Below are 9585 nucleotides of genomic sequence, written 5' to 3'. Positions count from 1 at the left end.
CCCTTCACGGGTCGCCACGCACGGCAAACACGTGGGTGGATGTTTAGATCCCCGAGAAAGTAACTGAAAAATACAGAACCTTCCCTGGGAGGTCCCCTCACCACGTACGATCGTTTTTAAATTGTGATTGATTGGTGCATTAGGTACTTAGGTTTATAGAGACCCTAGATCACCTTTACTAAGAAATGATTCCCCCAGTGGTACAGCGGTATGTCTGTGGACTTATACTGCTAAAAACCGGGTTTCGATACCCGAGGTGGGCAGAGCACAAATAGCCCTTTGTGTAGTTTTGTGCTTAACTACAAAACAATCAATTAATCAATCAAGAAATGATACTTTCACAACCCAAGTGTCTTAGTGTCGATTAGCTTATTGTCAAAAAAACTTATTTAGAAAAAGACAAAAGACCCGTGCTGTGGGTGTACTTTCAATAACCCTGCTGGAAGAGGAAATTCGAGTTATTCGACTATTTGATAGAATTTATTAATTTTTAAAAATTATTTCGTTATTTTTATGATGTAAGAGAAATATGATTCACTATATGTTTATACATTCAATTTAATTTTTGAGCTTAATTTAGATGGCTAATTATTATATAAATAGTGTGTTGGATGTTCCAGTAATTAACAATTACCTAGAATTGTTAGTAATAGCAATTTATCATGTTAAACAGCTACATCAATAAGGTTAATATATCTAGTACTTAATAATACAGTTATGCTGGGTGTATTCTACCTAGCACTTGACAAAACTGTTATGCTAGAATAGCTAGCACTTAACAATACTGTTATGGTCAAGTGTTAGTATATGTAACACTTGACTAAATTATCATGCTAGAATAGCTAGCACTTAACAATACTGTTATGGTCAAGTATTAGTATATGTAACACTTGACAATACTGTCATGCTTGAGCTTAGAATATGTAGCACTTAACAATACTGTCATGTCAAATGTTAGTATATTGAACACTGGACAATACTGTCATGCTTGAGTTTAAAATATCTAGCACTTAATACTGTCATGCTCAAGTGTTAGTATATTTAAGACTGGACAACACTATCATCCTTGAGTTTAGAACATCTAGCACTTAGTACTGTCATGATCAAGTATTAGTATATTTAACACTTGACAATGCTGTCATGTTTGAGTTTTATATAGCACTTAACAATATGGTCTTGCTAGAGTTTAATGTATTAAGAATACTGTAGAGTTGGAGTTTAATGTATTTAATATAAACACATAAAATACTTTAGTGCTAGATTTCAATGTACTTAGCTTTTATATCAAAAAGAAGGTTTACATCACGATGTACATGATACATATACAATAGAAAATGCGATAAGTCTTTTTAAATATGAATAAAGATACAAGTTGTTTTTCAACGAGTTCCAAGGCTTGAAATATACTTTAACAGTAGTTTCAAGGGTTTCTAGAAACCAAAGAAATGCATGAGATGTTCTTGGTTTAGTGTCTTCAGGTCAAAACATGAGGAGATTGTGATACCGAATTGCGTTAGTTCCTTAAGTAACTCTTTCTTTGGGAAGATATGAAGTTATACAAAATTGGCTCATTTCTTCAGTGCTAAAAATCATTTTTTGTATGATGGTATTAGAGCTAACAGTATTTATATAGATACAAGCTTAATATATATTAAACTAAAATGATTTGTTTGTTGCTAAGCACAAAGCCACAAACGTAGATCCATCCATTTTGCATCATAAAGTCGCTAGTTCAACCGAATATTTTGATCAATACTCTTTATTTTTCGTTTGGTTAAAATCTGCGTGAATTATCTAAAAATGAAATAAAGTTTTGTTTGTTTGTAGTTAAGCACAAAGCTTCACAAAGGGCTAACAGTGCTCTGCCCACAAGGGGCATCGAAACCCGGTTTCTAGCGTTGTAAGTCCGCAGAAATACAGCTGTGCCACTGGGGGGGGGGGGTATGAAATATAGACGTTAAAAAAAAGCCTATTCATATATACTGTGTATCATGTTATTACTGGTAGCGGTCGGCGTATTAGTAATGTTGGAAATATCTCAAGAACATGAAAAAGCATTAGCAGAAGGCCACCCAATAATACAGCGGTGTGTGTGCGGACTTACAACGCTAGAATCCGGGTTTCGTTGCCCGTGGTGGGCAGAGCACAGATAGCCCATTGTGTAGCTTTGTGCTTAATAACAAACAAACAATTGGCAGAAGCGAAAAAGGCTTAATTCACGCTTACTTTGTGAATTCGGAGATCTTTCAGATCAAAAGAATATTATATATTCTGAGGAAAACAGGCAACCGAAATTAAATTTGGCCAACAATTATCGTATTTCTCTAACTGGCACTTCTTTATTAATTAAGGGTTAATCGTACTTCATAAGAACGATGCTCCAAGTTCCGTGCTGTCTTTGAAGCTTTTTCCACCATCGCCAATTATGCTCAATATGATGCCCATGTTTACGCACTGTTGCCCAACAACGCTATTATCACTGTAACAAATTTCTGCAAAAGACAGTAAGGTCAATATTAGACAACCTGTTATATTTTCTTCACCTTTGTTCGTTGCTTCTAGAAAAAAAACATTAAACTCAATCTCGAACAATGTCCTCATCCAAAAGCAATTGTAGTGAAGCTGGACGTACCCTCTGGTACCATTTACAAGATAACATAAAATGATATGAAGTTGAAGAAGGCTCACAAGTCAAAAGTTCACAAGTTTCCCCACTTAAAGTCGATGACAGTTTTTATGAGAAAGTTAACGGAATAAACAATGTAGCTCTAATGAACTTTTGAGCCTTTGTTTTGTTTAAACTTGGTCTTGAAAGCCGTCGTCACATACAGTGAAGGGTCTAGAGAAAGTTATGAAGACAACTATTAAAGTCAATAATGGAGAAGTACTTTATGGAAATGAAGAAATATTGAAAAAAGAGTTACAAAATTGAAGAGACTGTTGCAAGAGAGTATAGCTGAAGCTAAGAAATAGATACTTTGATAAACTGAAATGAAAACGTTCCAAAAGTATTAATACAAGTAGTTGCTGAAGCGATTAGGTTATGGAAACTGGAAAAGTATCTGATTTTGACAAATTTCTGGGAGATGTCTTGAAATGCACTGGGGAAACAACTGGTAACTATATTTACAAGATGTGTTCAATCTAAAACAATACCATAAATATTGTGGTTGGAAATTTGATTTATTGCTTATAAAAAAAAGATAAAAATGACATGAATAATTTTATTCCAATAAGCTTATTGTTAGTTTATAATCTTACATATACAAAATATTTAGAAAGGTTATACCCAAGAGAATCACGCACACACATTATATGATATGAACAAATTGGATTCAGAGTCTTTTGTTTGTTTGTTTGTAATCAACCACAAAGCTACGTTATGGGCTATCTGAGCTCTGCCCACCACGGGTATCGAAACCCGGATTCTAGCGTTGTAAGTCCGCAGACATATCGCTGTGCCACTGGGGAGGGGATTCACAGTCAATTACTCAACTACTGACCATCTACAAGTTAATAATCAGATAACATAAAATACAAATGAATACCAAATATCATTCTATATAATGTGTTAGAGACTGTGAAAAAGCTTTTGATTTTGTCGAGAAAAATATAATGCTAAATGCACTCATGTCTCAAGGAATACAAATACTCGCATTATATAAAGGTTCTGAAAGAAGTAGATTATGATGCTGAAGCTAAAATCACTATAAATTATTACGAAACAGATAGTGTACATATATGTGTATAGATATATATATATCAGGCACATAGCCTGACAAGCTGAAAGTAGCTGAGCATTGATTGCAACAATAGCAGTTGACTGACAGGAGGAAAAATAGAAAAAGACCAAGACAGATATGAAGGAATGAACTAATATAACACGTAGGAGTGACATGGATTAGACAAGATAATGATAGAAAACGGTGGAAGGACATATAAAGGGAGGTCGTTGCCCAACTGAGGGAAGACAACACCTGAAGAAGAAGGAAGAAGCGTTGTTGATGTTTACTGCTGTTCTAAAGATTTAATGTGCGAGTTTTTTAGCTTATTTGAAAAACAGTTATTCGACTTATAATGTCTTTTAGCTTTACACCGCTCAGCAGTCTCGTTGCAGGAATATCCTTCCTTCAAAGATCTGTCATAGATCCTTCCAGCCGTGAAAATGTTGTGGCGGCATTGCACACCAAATGGTCGAGAATTTGCGTAGAACTAAGTATATAGATGCCAGTTGTGTTCTCTATGGCACCAAGGATTCATCACTGTAATTACCATAGACAAATCGTTCATATAAAAGAAAGTAACCCTGTGTATGTGCCTCGGATCGCTATCTGTATTTTAGCTTTACATTAGGTAAAGATCATCTCTTTTCAGGCTTTACAGTAAGTAACGACTATATGTTTTGCGGCTTAACACTAGCTGAGAACCCACTGTTTTGTATTTTCATTTTAGGCATGAACTTGATGTTTTGTGGTATTACATTATATAATAATCAGTTGTTTGTTGGCTTTACACTAAGTAAAAAATCTTATTGTATCACATAAGGTGAGCTGCAATTAGAACCTCACAACGTAACAATACCTAAATGTACAGAAACACATTGCAAAATGCTGGCTCTATTTAAGTGTCTGAAAACACATACAGTGTAATTAAATTGAGTTCATGAATATACAACAGGTAAGGTTATTTGGTATTTCGAAATGAAAACAAAGATCCAAATAAAGGGGCACTCAGTAGAATGCATACCTCCGCCAAGCAGCGTTGATCCATATTCGGCTCTCAAAAAATACGTGTCCGTATGTCGTCCTATCAACGGATGCGGACCATTTTTGGCAGAACAACGAGGAATAATATTCTACATATGTCCACCAAGTTTCGTCAAAATCCGATCATTTTTGACATTATAGAGAGACAATTGTGTGAAAAATCGTTCTCTAGGTTAGCAGAAAGAGATTTTTTATTCTAGTGATCTTGTTGTGACCTTGACCCTCCAAAAACTAATCACTTCTAAGTTGGGCCATAGTCCAAAGGTATACCAACCTTTGTCTTAATCCATTCAGCCGTTTTCGAGAAATCCTGCTGACAAACATATACACAGGATGAAAACATAACCTCCATATAACCACCATCGGTGGCGGGAGTAATAATAAATCCATTTTTGCACAAAAATCCAATAATCAACCACTATTTTAAGAAAGATCCAAGAATAAATACCTACTTATATACAGATTCAAGAATATATCACATAAGATATTACACAAGTATCCTGGCCTACTGGTTGCGGCACTTTGCCTCGCAATCTGCGGGTCGCGAGTTCGAATCCCGTTTCTGAATATGCTCACCCTCTCAGCCGTGGGAGTGTTATATTGTGACGTTCAATCCTATTATTCTTTGGTAAAGAATAGTCCAAGAGTTGGCGGTGGGTGGTGTTGACTAGTAGCATTTCCTCTTGTCTATCACTTCTCAATTAAAGTTCAAGAAAAAACGACTACTTGCACTTACAAGTGTAGTTTTGGAGAAGGTGTACTTTGAACTACTAATATTTGTTCAATGTATATAAAAAAGAAACATAAGCCTAGCCTATATAAGTATTGGAAAAGCTTGAAAGGTATACAAGCTAAGGAATTTTCAATTATCAAGTCGCAGTGGGCACAGTACAGATAACCCCTCGTGTAGCTTTTGGTTTATTAACAAAAAAAAAACAACAATCAGTTTGAGTATATATGTAAGCTACAAAATTAAGCGAAAAATTCCCGGTGATATAATATTTAACTAACCTTTCTCTATTTCATAGAAAGCTAGCTTTCTAAACTGGTCCAAGCAACGAAGTTAGTTATAGCTATAAAATAACTAGAATGACCTTGTATTTACAGACACCAGTAAAAATAAACTTATATTCTAGCCTTCAGAGATACGGAGTTAGACTCATTATCTGATTTATTTTAAACTCCCAGCTGTGTCACTCGTCAAACTCTGTCTTCTTTTTTTTTCTTCTATTTTATTTATTCAGGCTGCTTATATCAACAGTTCATCAAAAGATGAGCGACGACAGGAGCCACCGTCGTCAATATGACGTAAATGTAACTATGCACGCTCTCGTCTTTTGCACATACTTAATTGCCAGGACGACACTTGCCTTATTTTACAGAAAGAGTTATTTCGGAGACTGAAAGACATACTGCTTGTATTTGTGTTTTCAAATCCCACACCCGAGTGGCAGGAAGATATATTTGTTTGAATAGGAACTAAGTGACTTATAATATACATTAACTCGACCTACTAAAGAACAATGAACAATAAGTATTATTAATTAATTCGACAGTTTCGTATTCTTCACGTAACACCCATTTTCAAGCAACACATTCTCACCTACACCATACAAATGTCGTTGCACTTCTATTCAATTAATTTCATCACCAGTTCTGTAGCAAACTAAACTTTAGTGCCATCTTAGAATGTCACTACAGTTCACATAAAAGTATAAAACTAAAAACTTTAGCTTCTTCACTGATTGAGATTTGAACTATCATTCATTGCCTGTGAGAGCATTATTCCATAAACTGACTTTCTTGCTCAATAGTCATTTTTCTTTAAATAGTTGTGAAAGTCTGTTAAATTAGTTGAAATTAAACATTTGCTTCTAAGATATTACACAAGCAAAACTATTTTTATTGTTTGATGCGCTTAGAGTTCAGAATTTAATTAGAAGAATTGGGAATTACTGAACAAAGACTTTCGGAACTCGTCTGGTGTTGACAATGCAACGGTTAATAGTAAACCACCAGTTCCAAGAACTATTCCTACGTATGTCTCTTTAAGGTTATCAGTTAATACTGGCGTGTTCGTTGTGATCCTTAATATAATGGAAGGACAAACCTTTCACAGAATTTGTCACTTAGGTAGAAATACAGTGCTCTGGTATAATGAAATAACCAATCTTACCATGGAGTTGACAGAGATAATATCAGTTTACAATACAACACAAAACTAAACAGAAACAGACCCATCAGTACCTGGTAGCTTCGCCTTTTCCATGTTCGGAAAGGGCTATATAGTTCAATATAGTTATGTATATCACAGACTAGGAAGTATTTTAGGTATTTCCGATAATACTACTAGTTTCGAAGGTCTACATATTCATATGCTAGAGAAGTGTAACTGAAAGGTTTGTTTGCAGTGTATCAGTACTAAAAGATCTCTATCTTTGGAGCTGAACAAGACGTTGATATTTGGAAAGTTAATCGCTATAAAACAGACATACTTCATGCATAATCAACACCCCTTTTTTGATAAATTAATTCATTTCTTTAAATCAAGATAAAATAGTCACGTCACAATGAAATTTAAGTATGCCAATATAAAACTAAAATAACATGTTTTTATATAGTGTAGTTAAATTTAAGAATAATCATATTGTTATGTTTCAAATATCAGTGTATGATATGTTGTATTATACAATTTGGAAAGTCAAAAACAAAATTGTTTTGTAAACGGGGCTATAAAAACAGTGTATTAAGCACCTTTAAAACTAAACAACTCATTGTTGGCATTAAGATTTATACAACTCAAGTTAAAAATCACATTTGTTTTCTCTTAGCTGCAGAGGTCACAAGCTGTATGATGAATAAAGCAACTTGAGGTGCAGGTGAAAATGAGTTTTGATGAAGAAAGGTGATTTAAGACTCCATGAGTGTTCTTTGGTGTATGTGGATACAGGTGATTCATTTATGTTTGTCGCTGCCAGTGGCCGTATCAGGAGTCTGTTTTATGTAAATTGACTATCAATCAACATATTTCTTATGTTTTTATAGAGACGAGGGGATTCGCAAAAGAAATATGATCTATAGTACTGTTCTGACTTTGCCATAATGAAGGAGGGCAACCATATAACATTGTTTCTAAAAAAACAACAAAAAAAAAAACGTTTTCTTTGCAGTAACTTCATTTTCTTCATATGTTTCTTTTGCTGTACGGATGTTACTCGAGTTAACTTCTGAGTAGTATACAGGTGCCTAAGCTGGACATCATGCACTAGTCCAGATGTTTATGTAGATGAATGAGATATAGGTATACACAATCTTTCCTTTTGATATATTCGGGTAAGATTAAACGAAAATCCTTGTTTTTATGTACATAAACCTACAACAGTAGCTTGTGTTGTAGAGTCACTTTATTTTTCCCAGTCATGAATTGGCTTATAAGTATCTTTGTAGGTATTCAGTCATGTCGTAAACTGCTGTTCACCCTCTGCCCTTTTCCGTGTAATCTAATTAGTGTCCGTTTTATGGAAGGATTTAAACTATATGACAGGCTTCCTGAAGAACCTAGAGTACCCTTCAATGGCTGCACTTACAGAAAAGAACGGACCAGGCTGATAGTTTTTATATGAGATTTGGAACATTAAGGAATCAGTTAATACTTCTGGAAACATTTGAGTGCTATAAAGTTTAATTCCAGCAAGACACAAGAACGAAATAAAAGCTCAGAGAACTGTTAATGATATTGATTAAGCCAGGTTTTCGAAAAGTTATTTAATTTCATTTGTGTTTAAGAGAACGGAAAAGTCAATTACACAAAATGAAATGAGTCGTCTTCGTGTTTGTAATCATTTAATGGTGTATTTAGATATGTGAAGGAGAAAATATGTTTCTTTGTTGTAAGTGACGAATATCAAAATTTACTACAAAGAAACACATACTGAATTGTTTTTCTATCACCCGGTGGGACAACGGTAAGTCTACGGACTTACAATGCTAAAATCCTGGGTTTGAGTCCCCGTGGGGAACACAACAAGTAACCCAATGTGACTTTGCTCTAAAAACAAATAAACAAACTGTTTTTCGATATTATACCCGTAAATATGTTAACTACTCGAGTATTAATCACTGGTCACTTATTGATAAGCGTATAATAAGATAATTACAAAGCTCTCTATTATACCCGTAAATATGTTAACTACTTGAGTATTCATCACTGGTCCCTTACTGATAAACTTATCGCAAGGTATAACAGAAAACCTAATATTTAGAAACCTTCTAAATGCCTACAAAATAATAGACACATCCCAATATTTCATCAGTTCTTTTTCATTTAATCTTTCATAAGAAACCGTAAAAAAACATAATTATGCGATGGAGGATAATTTCCACTCTGATTAATGATACGTTTTATGTCTTCAGGCTAAATCTGATTTTCAAATTTTTTGCATTTTGTATACTTTGTTGCAACATGAGCTCCATATGAGTTGTGGTTTTTCGGCGTAAAACGCACAATAAGCTATTTGCCCTTTGTCCACTGAAGCAAACCACAGATTTTAGTATTGCACTTCCATAAACCTATTGCTAACCCAATGGGGAGAGGTGGGCAAAAAAATTATTGTTCAGTGTTGTACAGAAAGCTGAGAATAAAACCTCATATAATGTGGACAGCGAAGGTACCCAACTGACGAAACAATGTATTATAATATTTATAAGTAAGGACGTAAGAACAATATATTTAACTAGTTATCCGTATCGATAAGTCGATTTTATATTTTAGATCTAGTAGTAGCTTGCCCTGACCGGGAATTATTATTAATAAATCTTC

Source organism: Limulus polyphemus, unplaced genomic scaffold, assembly GCF_000517525.1.
Source record: "Limulus polyphemus unplaced genomic scaffold, Limulus_polyphemus-2.1.2 Scaffold92, whole genome shotgun sequence".
NCBI lineage: Eukaryota > Metazoa > Arthropoda > Merostomata > Xiphosura > Limulidae > Limulus > Limulus polyphemus.
Note: the sequence above shows the minus strand (reverse complement) of the source record.